A 15,264-nucleotide genomic window follows, 5' to 3' on the forward strand; every position below is an offset into this window, starting at 1 on the left:
TATGACTAATAAATCTCTCTCTATATAATTACAATGTACAAATAAAAATTCTTTTAAAAATCCCCTAAATCCTAAGAAAAAATCTTTCTTTATTTTATACATCTGAAACATAGTTTGTTAAGCACCTTCCATTGATGCTTGTATTTTGTAATTATTTTCAAGTATATGTCTTGTTAACACTATTGAGTAGACTTATATCACATCCTCTTCAGATTACATTCCTCTAGATTTGATAATGCTAAGATCCACAATTCTATCTCAAGAAAGTGCTCTTTCTATCCCTTTAATCTATTCTACATGGACTTTAGCAACTTGAAAATATTAGCAAAATATAGCAGCAGCAAGGAAAGTGTCAAATTCATGTTACTGATGAAGTGGGAAATACGGTGACTCATGTAGAATAAAAGCAAAGAACACCAGAACACCGCTAATCAGGAAGGTTATACAAGTCAAGTGTGGTGTGGTGCCTGGGACATGTAAGTTCCTGTAAGGAAAATGAAAAGTGACACAGAGACAAAATGCAGAGGCAGGAAAGAAAGATGGCAGAATGGCAGAGAGGTCAAGCTGCCAAGCCTTATTTATATCAATAGGTTACTTTAGGTCATTGGCATCATTAGTACGTAGTGGTCATTGTATTACTAGGCAGGTTACAGACTTAGCAACATTATGCAGGGTATTCCTCAGTTATACACTAAGTTGCAATGTGTTAGGAGCTTTGTATAGCTCTCAAGAAAGTTCATTGTATAAAGTTACTGTTATGTGTGCAGGTTTAGGCTCAGTGATACATTATGGTTGTCTAACAAGAGAGTTCCTTTATTCCCAGGAGTTTGTGCCTGGGATCAAGGTTGAGGCTGATAAGACTAACACAGAGCCTCATCATGAAGAACATTGCTACAGCAGCCAGGCATCCTGTGTCTTTGCACAGAAGATTTCCCAGCAGCCAGGCATTCTGTGTCTTTGCACAGAAACTTCCTAGCCACCAAGCATGCCACAGTCATGAAGCTATCAGAGACCTCAGTCCCAAAAACAGAACCTCTACTGGTTTCTCTTCTTCTCATTATTCACTTAGTAATGATAATAGTATTAATAATAATTGAATATATATAAAGATAATAGTAATAATACTTGAATACATATGTAATGATAATGGTAATAATAATAGAACATACACACACACACACACACACACACACACACACACCCATATAATGAATGCTTATTATGTTCCAAGAATGGGATCAAACTTTTAAAAGTGTGATTTATTTTTTAAGTGTACTAATAAGAATAAGTTACCATTATTATTACTATTCAGATCCATAGATAAGAAACTGAAACTCAGAAACATTAATGAAGCTGCCTAAAGTGCAAAGATCCTCCTGCCTCAACCTACTGAGCCACTGGGACTACAGGCATGAACCACTGAGCCCAGCTAGACAATAGTTTTAATAATAGCTAAGGCTTATTGTTCATTTGCTATGTTCTGGCATTGTCTTGTGTGATCTGTAAACACAATCTCTTTCATTAATACCGTAAATTTATTAGACAGGTAGTATCTCCCCTATATTTTAAGGTATACAATTTAGTCTCTAAGTGTTTAATCAAAGTAACTGAGGTAACTAACTTGGTTAAAGATAAATCTGTATCTCAAATCAAAAACAGTATGACTCCTTCTTTGAGTTATAAAGAAAAACAAATTCACTATTAATTGTAATTTTAAATACTCATTCATAAGCAATTTCATCTAACATCTGTGGTTATTGTAGTTTTCCAGTGCATTTTCATGTTGCTTGGATTGATTATCAAAAAATGTGTAAGATGCTTTGTCTTAACCCAATTTTACAAATATGAACACAGGAACTCAGAGCTCTTTCCTAAGGTTAAACAACAGAAGAGCCCAGGCATTCCCAAGCTTAGCTCAGTTTCCACCATATCACTACTGCTTCCTAACATGACTGCAGCTGACCCTGTGAGAGAGGATTATTATTAATCCATTCATGTTAGGGATTTGGATAAGTGTTCTGTATATCCTTAGAATCACTAGTGTTTCCCTGAACAAAGTATGCGGGAGAGATGGAGAAAAAGGCGGCAGCGGGGGAGGAAATGTGTTAGCTCACAATCTGTTCATGAGGATCAATCTCACCAGAACATTCAATACATATTTCTCAAGAGAGCTCTCTTGGCATGATACAACTAGTGGGTAAATTTGAAATTGATTTGCATTATCCTTTTTAGGAATTAAGGCTTCTGAAATCCAGATTGTAGACTTCTTCTTCATTGTAAGGTCTGCCATCATCTTGAAGGTTTCCAACATACCCATGGAGATAGCCTACCCAGTTTCCTGATGCAAAGCTTCTTAACCTCCTCAAATTCAATGACTTTGGCTCTATTTTCTCCTTCAATTTTACATTCCCAGGCATGATAAGCCTTTTATCATGCAGAATTGTGCCATTTATAAAAAACAAACTAAAAAATCTTACTTTTAAAATATTAATTTTTCCAGTTTCTTACCTAGACATTCCTATTTTACCTCATCTAAAACATATAAGTCTTGATTTCTCTATTTTTCCCATATATAAACTTCCTTTCATCTTTATTCTGTATGCAATCTAAATCTCAAGTCCAACAGTTGCCACTCCATTATTGATATTTTTAACTCCATATTGTTAATTTGCTTTCATCACACCTATCTAGTAAACTTCCAAGATTGAAATTAGCCCAACTTTCTACTTGCTCCATTCTTATGCCAAATCTGCTGAGTACTGCTGAAAAGATTCACATACACTATGGTTCTTTTTAGTAGTTTGGTTCCACTACATAAATTGAGATACTGGACCCTCTTCTATACAAATGTTTCTACTTCTCCCTGGGGGAGAAGTAGAAACTTTCCAACTAACTTCAGGGGCTCTTTTTCTTTTTCTTGAGTCCTCTCTTCTACCACTACTAGTATCAGGACATTACCAACACCAGCCATCTGGGGGATAATTTACCATATCATTGATAGATTAGCTTCAGATTTAAACAGGTTTATTTTCGGAGGGGATACTGGGGATTGAACTCGGGGCACTTGACCACTGAGGCACATCCCTAGCTCTATTTTGTCTTTCATTTAGAGACAGGTCTCACTGAGTTGCTTAGCCCCTCACTTTTGCTGAGGATGGCTTTGAACTCAAGATCCTCCTGTCTCAGCCTCCTGAGCCTCTAGGATTATAGGCATGTGCCACTGTACCTGGCAATAGTTTGGTTTTTTGATGCTTCTCTGTACTTTCTATATTCTAATATCCTTCCATATTAAATCTCTCTGCCAGTGGGCCACATTTTAGCTCCTTAGTACAGAAAAAAAAATGTTTAACATTCACCAGACAACCTTGGATGTGGAGGCACAGGGAAAATGAGACAGTTTAAGGTCTTTCACAAGCTTTTCCTTTAAATAGTATACTCAGATATCCAGGACACTTACTCTGTGGGAGTCTGAATGGGATAAACTCACCAGAAAAACACATTCTTGGCCTCCTACAGGTATCATTGAACAGAATTGGCCTTGGACTCTGCCTGTAAGCCAGGGTCCCCTGAACTGGCTGCTTAAGCTCCTTGTTTATAGCAATATATTCTGTAAAGGAGTTGATGTCTCCAGATTCAATGCTGATCTTCAACATGAGTTCTTTATCTTTAACTAGGGTCTCACTGAAACCCAAGTCTTTTTTCTGGTCAAGGAATTTTTAGGAAGATGGTGAATGGTGAATCTAAGAGAAAAAAGTGAAACAAAACATTCTGAGACTTACAGAAAACACCCACAGTTACTTTGGGTTCCAAGTGTTAGGAACGGCAAAGGGAAGAAAATGGCAGAGAAGAGCAGAGACAAGACTGAATGTTTTATAAAGAAAAAGGCAAATGTAGGGAAACAATTAAAGACAAAATCAATAAAAGGAATCCAAACAGCAAGGATGACAGAAAAAAGAAAAAGGGAAGAAAAATGAAGAGAAATGTGGGAAAAGAATAGGGAAACTGTATTCTTACCTGGCATCTGGCATGGGTTGTAGAGAAAATGTCAGCTTATGCTCAAAACTCTTGTTCTGGAGCATGTATTTGAGGCATACTTCTCCTGTAGACTCAATTGCCTAAAAATTAGAGAAGTGATGGAAGGCAGACATGACCAGACAAATGATTGGAACAGTGGCACCTCCCCAGCTCAGCACATTAAAATCTCTAAATAGCCATCAGATAGCTCAGGAAATCAGAGACTTGAAATGATGGGGAAGACGGTGGTCTGGCTCTCCCTGGGATTTGCAGTCTTGCTGAAATGTAAATCTACCTACCAACTTTATTGAAATTGTCAGGATAGTTGCTAATCTGCCTCACCTGCATTTTCCCAATGAGCAGGGCATATATGATTAACCTCTGTTCTTTAAACATGGCTGTTGGTTCTGTGGAAAGCATGGTAGCAGGCACACCAAGAGACAAATTCCAGCCCAGAGAGATATTGCATATAGCAGGCTGTAGAGAGTGTTTCAGGGACCTAAGAGCCTGAAGGAGGAAAGGGAACCAAATAGGCAGAAACAAATAAGGATGAGAAGGATACCCACAATTAACTGAATGTTTATTATGTATCAGGTGCTATGTGACATAACACATGTTATGCCTAATTTTTAATACTATCTTGGGATGTAGGTATTATCTCTTTTTCTTTACACATGAGAAAGCAAAGGTTGAGAGATTTAATAGCATAAATGTGAATGAAGATATGCTAGGGGAAGTTGATATCCAGATAATGGAACTAAAGAAGACATGGCAGCAACAGGGAAAGAAGAATTTAGAGCTGGGTGCAATGGTGCACACCTGTAATCCCAGGAGCTCAGGAGGCTGAGGCAGGAGGATTGCAACTTCAAAGCCAGACTCAGCAAAAAGCAAGGTGCTGAGCAACTCAATGAGACCCTGTCTCTAATTAAAATACAGTTTAATCACCAGTACCAAAAAAAGAAAGAAAAAGAAAAGAGGAGTTTAGAAATAGAACCAGAGATATCTCCTTGTGTGCATTGATAAGGGACCATCAATTTACCACTAAAAAAGGTCCTGAAGCACAGATCTGCGAGTCTCAAACATGACATTCAAAGCTCTTAGTTTCTCTGAATTTGTTCTCAAATACAAAAGACTCAACATCTTTTAAATTCTTATTTCTGGTCTTCCAACTAATTGGGCCATATTCCACATGTACAGTGGACACATTTGTGTGAGACCACATGTAGCCCGGCTAAGGACAAAGCACAGGCCTTTGGGAAAATGCACACTGGAGGCAAGTTGGGCTCCTGCCCTTACAGCAGTGTCCCCTACCCTGCTGTGTACTTGGTCTGGATTGCCCATCTCTGGACACAGGGCTTTCCCCTCAGCTTGAACTGCATCCTGTCCTTACCTGTGATGAACTCTGAAGTGCTCCCTGTCACCTGGGCAATGCTTTTTATTAAGCTGGTGGAAATTCCTTCTCCAATGCCAAATGAGAAACATCTGCAATTATAAATAAATGGAGGTTAGACATGGGCACTCAAGAATGGACTTACACAATTAACAAGGAATGGTGACAATTACAGGATAAGTTAATCTACTTCCCTGATGAGAACTGTAATAGAAGCCAATCATTGAACATGCTGTATATTTAGGGAACTTTAAAAAAAACCTGAAATTAATAGTAGAATTTAAGCATGCTGAGTCTCTTCAGCAGCAGGTTTCTCTTCCATTTCCCAGATAAAGAACTGGGGACCTGAAAACTTAACAAATCTATCCACATTCATTTCCCTACCAAATGGTCAACATGGCACTAAGCATTATGCTGAGCAGAACATTACTCTGACAAGGGAAAGAAAATATAGAAACTTTTTCCGTGTACCTTCCTGGTACTATTAGGGCATTGGATCTGCCCAGGAAGGCCATTCTTAATATGTGGTCTTCTGATTTTCAGTTGGAAAGATCTTACTGTGTCCTAGTTTGTGTGCACCAGAACATACTTAAACTGTCTAATTTCCCAAATAAATGTATCTATGAACAGAGAATGCCTTGGTAATACTAATATAAACAGCAGGAAAAATAGTTTCCATTGTAAATTAATACTATGGATTTAGATTTACATAACAAGTCTTTTTTTCATTTGGGTTAGTGTGAGTCATCATCCTCAAATCTAGTGACATCACATTAGGATGAATGCAATTAATTTGGTATCATTCTCTCTGAAGACCAAATTCTGCCAGCATCTTGATGCCCTCACTGTACTTTTCCAACATGAACTTTGAAGTGTCCCCTATGCTATATATATAGTGCTTACATGCATACTTTTACATTATTTTCATGTATGAAATCAAAATGAAATGTTTTTATTGATCTCTGCCTAGAACTCCCTAAAATGTTCTGTGTGGATGAATATAAGATAATAACTATAGTAATAGCAAAAATTTATACAATACATATTTTGTGTTGAGGACAATTCCTGATGTAAACACTGGTATTATGAGGATATAGGTTGCAAGTGGCACCATTAGGGTCTGGTCACCCCAGCAGGAATCACATTCAGATTGTTCCTATGTTTCTTGTGGTTAAACTGAACTTTTTAAATTACACTAAATGTTTCTGCAACTTTTCCATCTGTGAAGACAAAAAGCTGTATAAAGAAAGAAAATACACATTAAACTTTAAATTCACCATAAGGTATCAGAATTTGCTCTTGAAAACCCTAATTGCTTCATTCCAGAGACTTCAGGGCTCTACAAACAGGCATGCACTTCCCCTGGCACTGCACAGCATCCTCACAGGTCTGTTAGCAACTCTGGGGATTTTCAGCTCCTCCACACACTGACTTTGTCAGAGGCTCTGGGGCAATCCACAAAGGCAGTTCCCCTGTCCAACAGACTGAGTTAAGTATTATAAAATAGAGTCTTCCAATTATACATCACATTTTAAAACCCCTGCAGTGAAGCTCAGGGACTGATTCATTTCCCTGTGTCCTTCTGTTAAGTCTGTTCCAATTCCTACCTGTAGGGGGTGACCAGGGATGGAGGGCTTCCTGTAAATATTCTGAAGTGGTGCCAAGATTTCAGTGCCCCATAGGTACCTTGCTCATGATCTTAACTCTTTCCATCCTCCTCCATTGTTTTCTAAGTAGAGTTCACACTCTTCCTGAAAGAAACAAACACACACAGGGATAGAACAGCAGTTGGACATTGCACATAGCTGAGAAATCCAAGTCAAATAGTAATCCCACCTGAAATCCCCAAAGCCTAGATCAATTCTTCAGTAATATCTTTAACAAATTTAATCCCTTCCTTTAAAAGATTAATTTTCTGGTCTTTTCAGAATCTTATGGAAAGAATTTCTCATAGGAAGATCCAAATTGATAGATGTTGAAATTGCAGCCTATAGGCAAACTCTTCAGCAGCAGAATCAGTGTTTCCTGAAGGGTAGAGAGGATAAGGATATAGTGACAGGACCTCCTCAGACACTGCCAAGCCAACTCTTGGGGCTGTAGCCTGTCACCTTGGTTCCATGCCACTTTACCTTCCAAGGCCTCAGAGTGGGTCATACCAGCTGCTGCTCAGGTGGAGAATAGACCTGCATCTCCAAATGCACCCCACTTTAACCCCTCAGATTCACCCTCACTTGTCTATCTGACTCAGAGGAAGAAATTAGATTTACCTGGGCTGCCTCTATGCGTGACTGAGACTGGTTCTGGTTATTCATGGGGCACCACATACTTCCTGTGCAGTCCATAAGGAAGACAAATTTTGCACAGGTCATGGATGCCTCATCTTCAGGAATGTCTGGATTAAACTCACCATGACAGAAGGATCTCCCTATACAAAATGGATAAAGATCCTGTGAGAAAAAAGGGCAAGAATCTTAAAGCATCCAGGAATCAATTATAGTGAACTCAATAGTGAACAGGAAAATCTCAAATCTAAATTTCTGTGTTTGATTCTTAGGCAGTATTAGCTTATAAAGGGCTTTGGCAAGTGAGGCATAAACATATAAATAAGTAAGGGAAGAATAATCAACCCTTTTAACAGTGTCCCTGGAAGCTATTTTCCTGGAAGCTTAGCAAATGAGTGAGACACATGAGATGAACATTTTCTAGCATTTGCCAAAAGAAGCAGCAGATAAGTTTATCTGCAGAGGCACACCTTCTTCATATCAAACCAATGGTAATCTTATCACAAAGGTCATTGTTTAAGTCTTTAATTGCAGCTTTGAAAGGTTGATGCTCATATGCATAATTTTGAAGCTCATAAATTATAAGAGTATTTATAAGCAATATACACACCAATGAAATTCCGCATGATTTGGTATGAAGGACTCACTGATATTCTCTCTAAGAAAAGAAAGTTCTGGGGTTCATGTTGAATTCAAATAGCTTCACATAAACCATGGGATGAGGGAGAACAGAGGAGACCATCCTGAGTGGATAAACTTTTAAAGCTATATCTGATTTTATGTTTAGGTGTGAATGAAAATTGATGCTGGAATTCAAACATCATTATTGAGATGGAAATGAAATGAGAATGACTAGATTATATTAACTCCACTTTTATAGTTCAGAGAATATAAGAGGATATGGAATGAGGTACCATTATTGTATTTTTATAAACTGAATCTAGAATGGTAGAATTAAATCCTTAGAAGCCTGAGATAAAATATGACCATGGATCCTGTTTCAGTTTAATCTTTTATTCATGGGATACTCTACTAATCAAATGGGCTACTAAATATAGTAGGTATCATCCACAAAATATTTGATAAAGACTAATTGAAAAAATGATGTATATACAATCCAGACATCTGGATATACAATGCAGCATTATTTTGATGAATAAGGTAGATACTTTTCTGTGACAAGAGACACCCGGGTTTTGTTGGGCTGCCACTGTCCTGAGACGTCAGAAAGGTTGAATAAGAATGATGGGAGTTAGTACATATGAACTGTTCAGAATACCACCAGATACATGGTGAGCACTGCATGTGTATTGTCTACTATAATTCTTTCAGCCTCCTTCAAATTATCTTTAACTTCACCAATCTTGGCTTCCTTGTTTTCAAACAAGGTTTTTCAAACCTTAACCCTACCCCTTGCTATAATCAGTTTCCTCATCTGAAAAATCAAGGTATATAATATCTACTTAATATGGTTGTTTTGTTGGCTAAGTGATACAATACCCTTATGAAACTTAGCTGAGGACTGAACTCATATTGAACTCTTAATAATTTTATAAAATTATTTCTAAAAGTTATTTTTATACAGTTATTTTTAATTAAATTTTAATTTTAAAAAGACATCATTCCCTTAATATAGTAAATTCTTCTAAGTTTTTAAAAAATAATGTTGTGCTTTCCCCTCTATACTGGTATGCTTCATTTGGCACAACAATAAAACGTTTTTATTGAGCCAGGTTGCCATTCCAAGATTTCATTTGCTTCCTTGTGGTTACATGTACAGCAAATCAAATCGACCAAATATGTGAGCTACAAAGCTGCACCTGAATATCTCTGCTGGAAGAGATTCATGAGAGTGATAAGGATGTCCTTGATGTCCCCCTGTGGTCTATAGAACTGGCCATGGGAGTAGATAAGAACATCTGCATGGGGCCTAGAAAAATATCAGACAAGAAAAGAGATAGAGATCTCAATCCTTATCTTCTAAAATTGAACATTATGAAATAATGTTCTGAGAACCAATCACTAATAATGTATTTCACAGGCATGAAGAGCTCACCAATAGGAATCAAACACAGATAACTAATGTACAAGGCAGAGAGTGCAGCTTCATAGGAGATGAACTGGGTATAGCAAACATTTTTGAGGTTGGGACCTCATCATGGACAGCTGGCCCTAAGAAATTATGGTTGCCAAGTGAGGCCACCAAAGAATGCCACTTTGCAAGCTCAAGTGTATGAAACTACCTTGGCCACACATCAGTAATGAGAGCCTGGGATGGCCTGTGGGAACTGACTCCAGAGAACTGCACAGCTTTGTTGTTGTGTAAGCATGAGTCTAGTCCCAACCATGTCACTGTGAATGTGACTGTCCCCAACAATGCCTCCATTCTAACCATGTGGAAAATGCTGCTGAGTGGAGGTATCTTTCCAGTAACACTTTATGGTCCCTGCACCCCAGTGCAGGCAGCCAGGACGGCTCAAGAGAACAATAGACTGACTTGGTTGTACCAATTTTTGTTATTAGGAAAAGCACATATGTGTTCAGGAAGATTTAGTTAATAAGAAAAATCAGGGAAAAGTAAGAAACTGAACTTACTAAGACACTAAACAGTATTAGAAATTAATAATTAGGGCTAAATATAAAATTTTAGAAATGAATAGTGGTGATTGTGGTGAAAGATGAATTAATTAAGGTCACAGAACTGTCCACTTTAAATATTTAAGGTGTTAAATTTTATTATTTGTCACAATTTAAAAAAAGAAAGAATTTCAGGAATATTACATGTATGTATGAAGAATCTATCAATAAGGGTTATTCACTGGATTAAAAAAGAAATTAGGAAACCAAACATTGTCTTAATCTAATCGCAATGACTATGTTCATACGTCCTTTTTTAAAAATGTTTTTTTCTATGGCATATGTTATTTTATAGTGGTAACCTGCTTGTGAGACTTATTTCTTACTTCCAGTTACATGGAGGCCTTTCTTCCAAATTATTCCAAAATGCCAATGTATAATATTTCAGTAGCTACATATTAACTTATCACATTAATGAGGGCACAGCATAGTGAATGAAATAATTTTAATCATTTAACACTTGATGTTATTAAAATTGTTATTAAAGCGTATCCAGTGCATATTTTTATTTGTATTTAGATTTATGTCCTTAGTTAACATTCCAAAAATTGCAGTTACCAAATTGAGCATTTATTTAGATATATATGGTAAAATTTGTCTTGAAAAGATGGACACAAAACATTTTGTTCACAGTAATCTATGACAGTGCCAAACTCACTATACCTTTTGAAACATGAAGCATTATATTTGAAAATCTTTGTTATTTTAAAATATAAAGATGTCATATGCTCATTTTTATTTGCATTTATATCTGGACTGATCACTGCTGCATATGTATAAATGCCTGTCTTTTCTGTTATGAATTATTTGTTCACATTATTCATCTAACTATCTACTACTTAAACTTGCCTAAAAGACAATGCCACAGTGCACACCCAAGCCAATCTCTTTGTGTGCTGCAGTGAAGCTCTTTCAATATTTCACTTGAGTAGGTTTAGCTGCTATTGGATAGAAAATGGAAGTGAGGATATTTGAGAGTGATTCTAAGACAGTCATCTGCCAAAAACTGAGTAAAAAGGGATAAAAAAATACCTGGCTTCTTCTCAGGCATCCCCATCTCCTCAGATACTCGGGGGCTGTGCACCTCCCTGTAGTAAACCAGGAGTTCCACGTCCCTGTTAAACTTGTGTTCTTCAGCCAAGGAAACTTGAGTTGGGGACTATCAAGGGAGTCAGGTTAGAATCTTCACTCTTTGCTGCCTGGAGCTGAGGTCAGAGCTGAGGGCCACAGGCTTCTTCCACCAGTGAGCATGACCAGGAGCAGTGGGAGAATCAGGAGAAGACTCAGCATATGAAACCTGGGTGAAGAGGGAGCACAGTGCATCCCCCTCTGGGTTAATAGGGAAAAGTAAGGACCACCTGGGAAGGGTTGGACAAAGTCAGGACCCAAGGAATAGGGTCCTGGCAACAACAGTCCTCTCTTACTGATTACCTGAGCAGAAGTCTTATCATCTGCAAGGAACTCAACAGCACTCAAGGGGAAGTTGGAGTGGACTCTCTGGATGCCATGCTGGGAGCTGATGGTGGCAACCATGCTGAGTGTGTAGGGCAGTTCCTCCAAGGGGACTAGAGGAATTTTCATATCAAGGCAACTATCTATAAGATGTTCTACAAAAAATTACTTTCATTCTGTTTTTCTAATAGTTTTGGCACACCCCAAAATGAAGGAAAAAATCCCCTATTATGCCACCCCAGTATTCAAAGGGGAAAAGGATTCACCAGGGAGATGGAATCTAGGATTCAGGATGGCTGGGAGCACATAGTGCAGGGCCCCATCAGCGTCCAAGGGCAGCTCCTGAACATACCTCAGGGTGAGCTCCACCTTTGACCCAGGCTGGAGGTTCCCCACATTGCAACATCTCTGGAGTATGAGTCCTCCTCCAATAAGTCCCTGGGATATGGCATCCTCATAGTTGCGTTGGGCCTAAGGAAAACAGGAGGGATGGGAATGAAAGGTAACAACAAATGAAAAGACAGGACTGAAGAAAATGAAGACTGTTAGAGAAAGAAATTAATGGTTCTTCTCAATTTCACACCTGGAGTTTTAATGCCTTTAAGTGATTTATCCTTAAATGATTTCAGGAAAATCAGCATTTAGACGTGAGTGGAGGGAAAAGCGTCCAACACCAGCACTTTTAGTGAAGGTTCATTTGAATGAGATCTTAAAGAGTTCACATTAATCATTAAAGGAGGGGAGAAGACAAAGAACCCATCTCCTGTACCTCCATCTTGTCCTGTAATTCTGCCACAATTTTTTTCCCATCCATCATGTCCTTGAAGCTAAAGACATCAAAGTCTTCCTCCATTGGGTACATAAAGGAGGCTTCCAAAGGGACTTTCTCCTCATTCTCACAGTTTAAGGTTGCAGACACACTGGCCACAAACTCATGGATGGACAAAGTTACAGAGAAATTCTTCAGTGCCGCTGGGGATAGGTCAGGTTTCAAGAGTTCCACAAGCTATAATGGAAGACCTCTTGCAGGTCAGGGGTTGGGCTAGCACTGGTACACAAGGGTTGGACATCGGGCTTACCTGGCTCCTGTTGGAGAGTGATTAGGCCACAGGAGCCCTCCATGCTGACAAGGTGATCTGAGGAAAAGACACATTATGAGCAGACTGACATGTTGGGAGATATGCATCCAAATATTAGTACATTATGAGCCTCCCTCTTGCATAAGAATACATTCAGGAAGTTAGGGTTGGATCTAGAACAAAAGGAGGAGGAAAAGGAGACAGAGTCTGATAGTTTGGCTCCTTCTAAATGACAACCCTCCCCAGGAGTGGTGGTGGGTGATGCTGTATGATTCACCAAGGTTCACTAAACAGGAAATTTTAAAACCCTTGAGGCTACTTAAAACAGCAATTCCACTTTTTCAAAAGCTCAAAAGTGCGTTTAATACACTGTTCCCTTGGGAATATTGAATAGATCCCATGGTAGAGTAAAATAAGAATTTTAGCAGTTTAAGAGCAGACAGGCTGTGGTTTCGCACACTGACACATAGCAAATCTGCTTAATGACATTTAACGATAGAGGTTTGAAGCGGCTAACAAGTAGCTGTAACAGATAATTGCAGTAACAGAAACAGGAAAAAAGTAGTGGGAATAGAACAATCCCCATTTAGGCTTAGTGCCATAAAAATCCCTAAGCTATGTGAGCTGAGTCCCTAGATTGTTGACAAACTTGTACCTATATAAGAAATGTAGAATGCACCTTCCAGTAGAATTGCACCAACTCCCTTACCTTGATGTACCCCAAATTTGCTTATGTATAAAAGTATAAGCCCTATTATGCTTAGGGCTTAGACATTGGCAAATATCCCTCTGAGCTGTGGTGCTACTAATAAATTATTGCTTCCAGATCTCGGTATTCTGACCCTCATTTCCCACTATACTCTCATAACCTTAATCTCCCTTGAAACTCGGTATTATCTTTCCAAAATAATAACCATCAGACCTTCATTTCACATTTGGATTAATATATGCAAAATTCCTACATTAGTATTTTTAAACTGGAACAGATACCAGCATTGTTACTATTATTATACCTTGTTACTATTATTCAATAAACATTTACTGTTAATCATTGTGAATCATTCTATTCAGACTCCCATGTAAAAAGATGTTAAGTCTCCTAGACCTTGTACCATATGCCTTGTGACTTTTCTTTTACATGTCACAGTTCTTTTTTTTAATTGCTATGTCCAAATTATTCTAGTATTCAAGTAGTATACGTGCAACATGTCCCACATTTTAAATCAGACTGTCCTAAACATTCCTCTCAAATTTTATAATCATTTTGGAGGTACATTCCATGTAATTTGATACATATCAACAGAGATACATCTTATGTACCAAAAGCATGATTTAATGGCAATTCTTTTATCCAGGGGGCCCACAGGTGGGTTTTATCCTAATGCTGAATCCTCATGCTCCAGGGAGTCATTTTGAGTCCATTCTGCACTGGATCATGTGCTAGCTTGCCTGTCCCTAATCTGACACAGTGTGACTTGGGCTGCCATCTCCAGAACCAACAGGGGCTTTAACTAAAAATAGGACTTAAAGAGTTAAAATGGCACCACCTGGAGCTCAGAGCATGCTGGAGAACAATAGCACACATGTGCTTATCCAGAGCCCTGGACAGAATATAAAGAATGCCATGCTTCCCTAAGGGAACTGCAGGCACAAAAACAGGGGCTCTTTTGAGGAACAGCTTTCCTTCTGGAAGGATCCCTGCCCAAGCTTTCTGAAGCATTGGGTAAAAATATTTGTAAACTCACTATACTGATCCAAATCATTATTTAAAGCACATATTAGGGTGATGATTTTGCTAGTGATGAAATACTTGCCTAGAACAAACAAGACCTTGAGTTAGATCCACAAACACGCACACATACACAGCCACTCCCACACCTAGAAAAACAAACAAAATCTCCACTTTAACAAAATTTGAAATCGTGCCCATGCTGAGTATCCACGTGATATCACTTGTATTTCCTATGCAACAAGCCTTGTTATACAAATCCACAGCAATAACCAGGCTCCTCATTCCAAATCTGTTATTACAGGCAATTGAATAAAAACAGTGCATTGTAAAACACCCCACATTTTAAAACAACACAAGAGGAAAGTAGCAGGTTAGAGAACAGGAGAACATGTTGAGGAAAAGGGCTTCCAGGATGATCCCTAAGTGGGACAGATAGAAGAGTCTAGGCTAAGTCAGAGAAAGAACATCTAATAACACCCACAGGAAACTTAAGGCAGTAGATTCATACAGGAACAAAGCAGACCAAAGACTGAGAAAAATCCAAGCTCTCAGCTACCCAGGAGAGAGAGCTTCTCTCTCAGCCTGAGAGCTCTGTTTGGACAGGACATTGGAGATGCAGGAGTCTGACAGAAGCAGTCACAGGCAGGCAGGGAGGGGAGGAGCAGGAGAATCCAGTGG

At 38.5% G+C, this 15,264-nt stretch overlaps 1 pseudogene across 1 annotated transcript; it reads right to left on the reverse strand.

Moving 5' to 3' along the window:
- Positions 1-363: 363 nt before the first annotated feature.
- LOC308641620 (von Willebrand factor A domain-containing protein 5A-like) lies at positions 364-12,897 on the reverse strand (annotated as a pseudogene). The gene is made up of 14 exons: positions 12,855-12,897; positions 12,545-12,747; positions 12,042-12,246; positions 11,755-11,930; positions 11,356-11,470; positions 9,585-9,616; positions 7,672-7,829; positions 7,341-7,429; positions 7,012-7,155; positions 6,561-6,640; positions 5,364-5,496; positions 4,357-4,521; positions 4,015-4,115; positions 364-484 (listed from the first exon to the last, which is right to left on the reverse strand). The product of its transcript is annotated as a von Willebrand factor A domain-containing protein 5A-like (transcript).
- Between the last annotated feature and the right edge of the window lie 2,367 nt (positions 12,898-15,264).

Source organism: Spermophilus citellus, assembly GCF_964194105.1.
Source record: "Spermophilus citellus genome assembly, chromosome: 2".
NCBI classification, from domain to species: domain Eukaryota; kingdom Metazoa; phylum Chordata; class Mammalia; order Rodentia; family Sciuridae; genus Spermophilus; species Spermophilus citellus.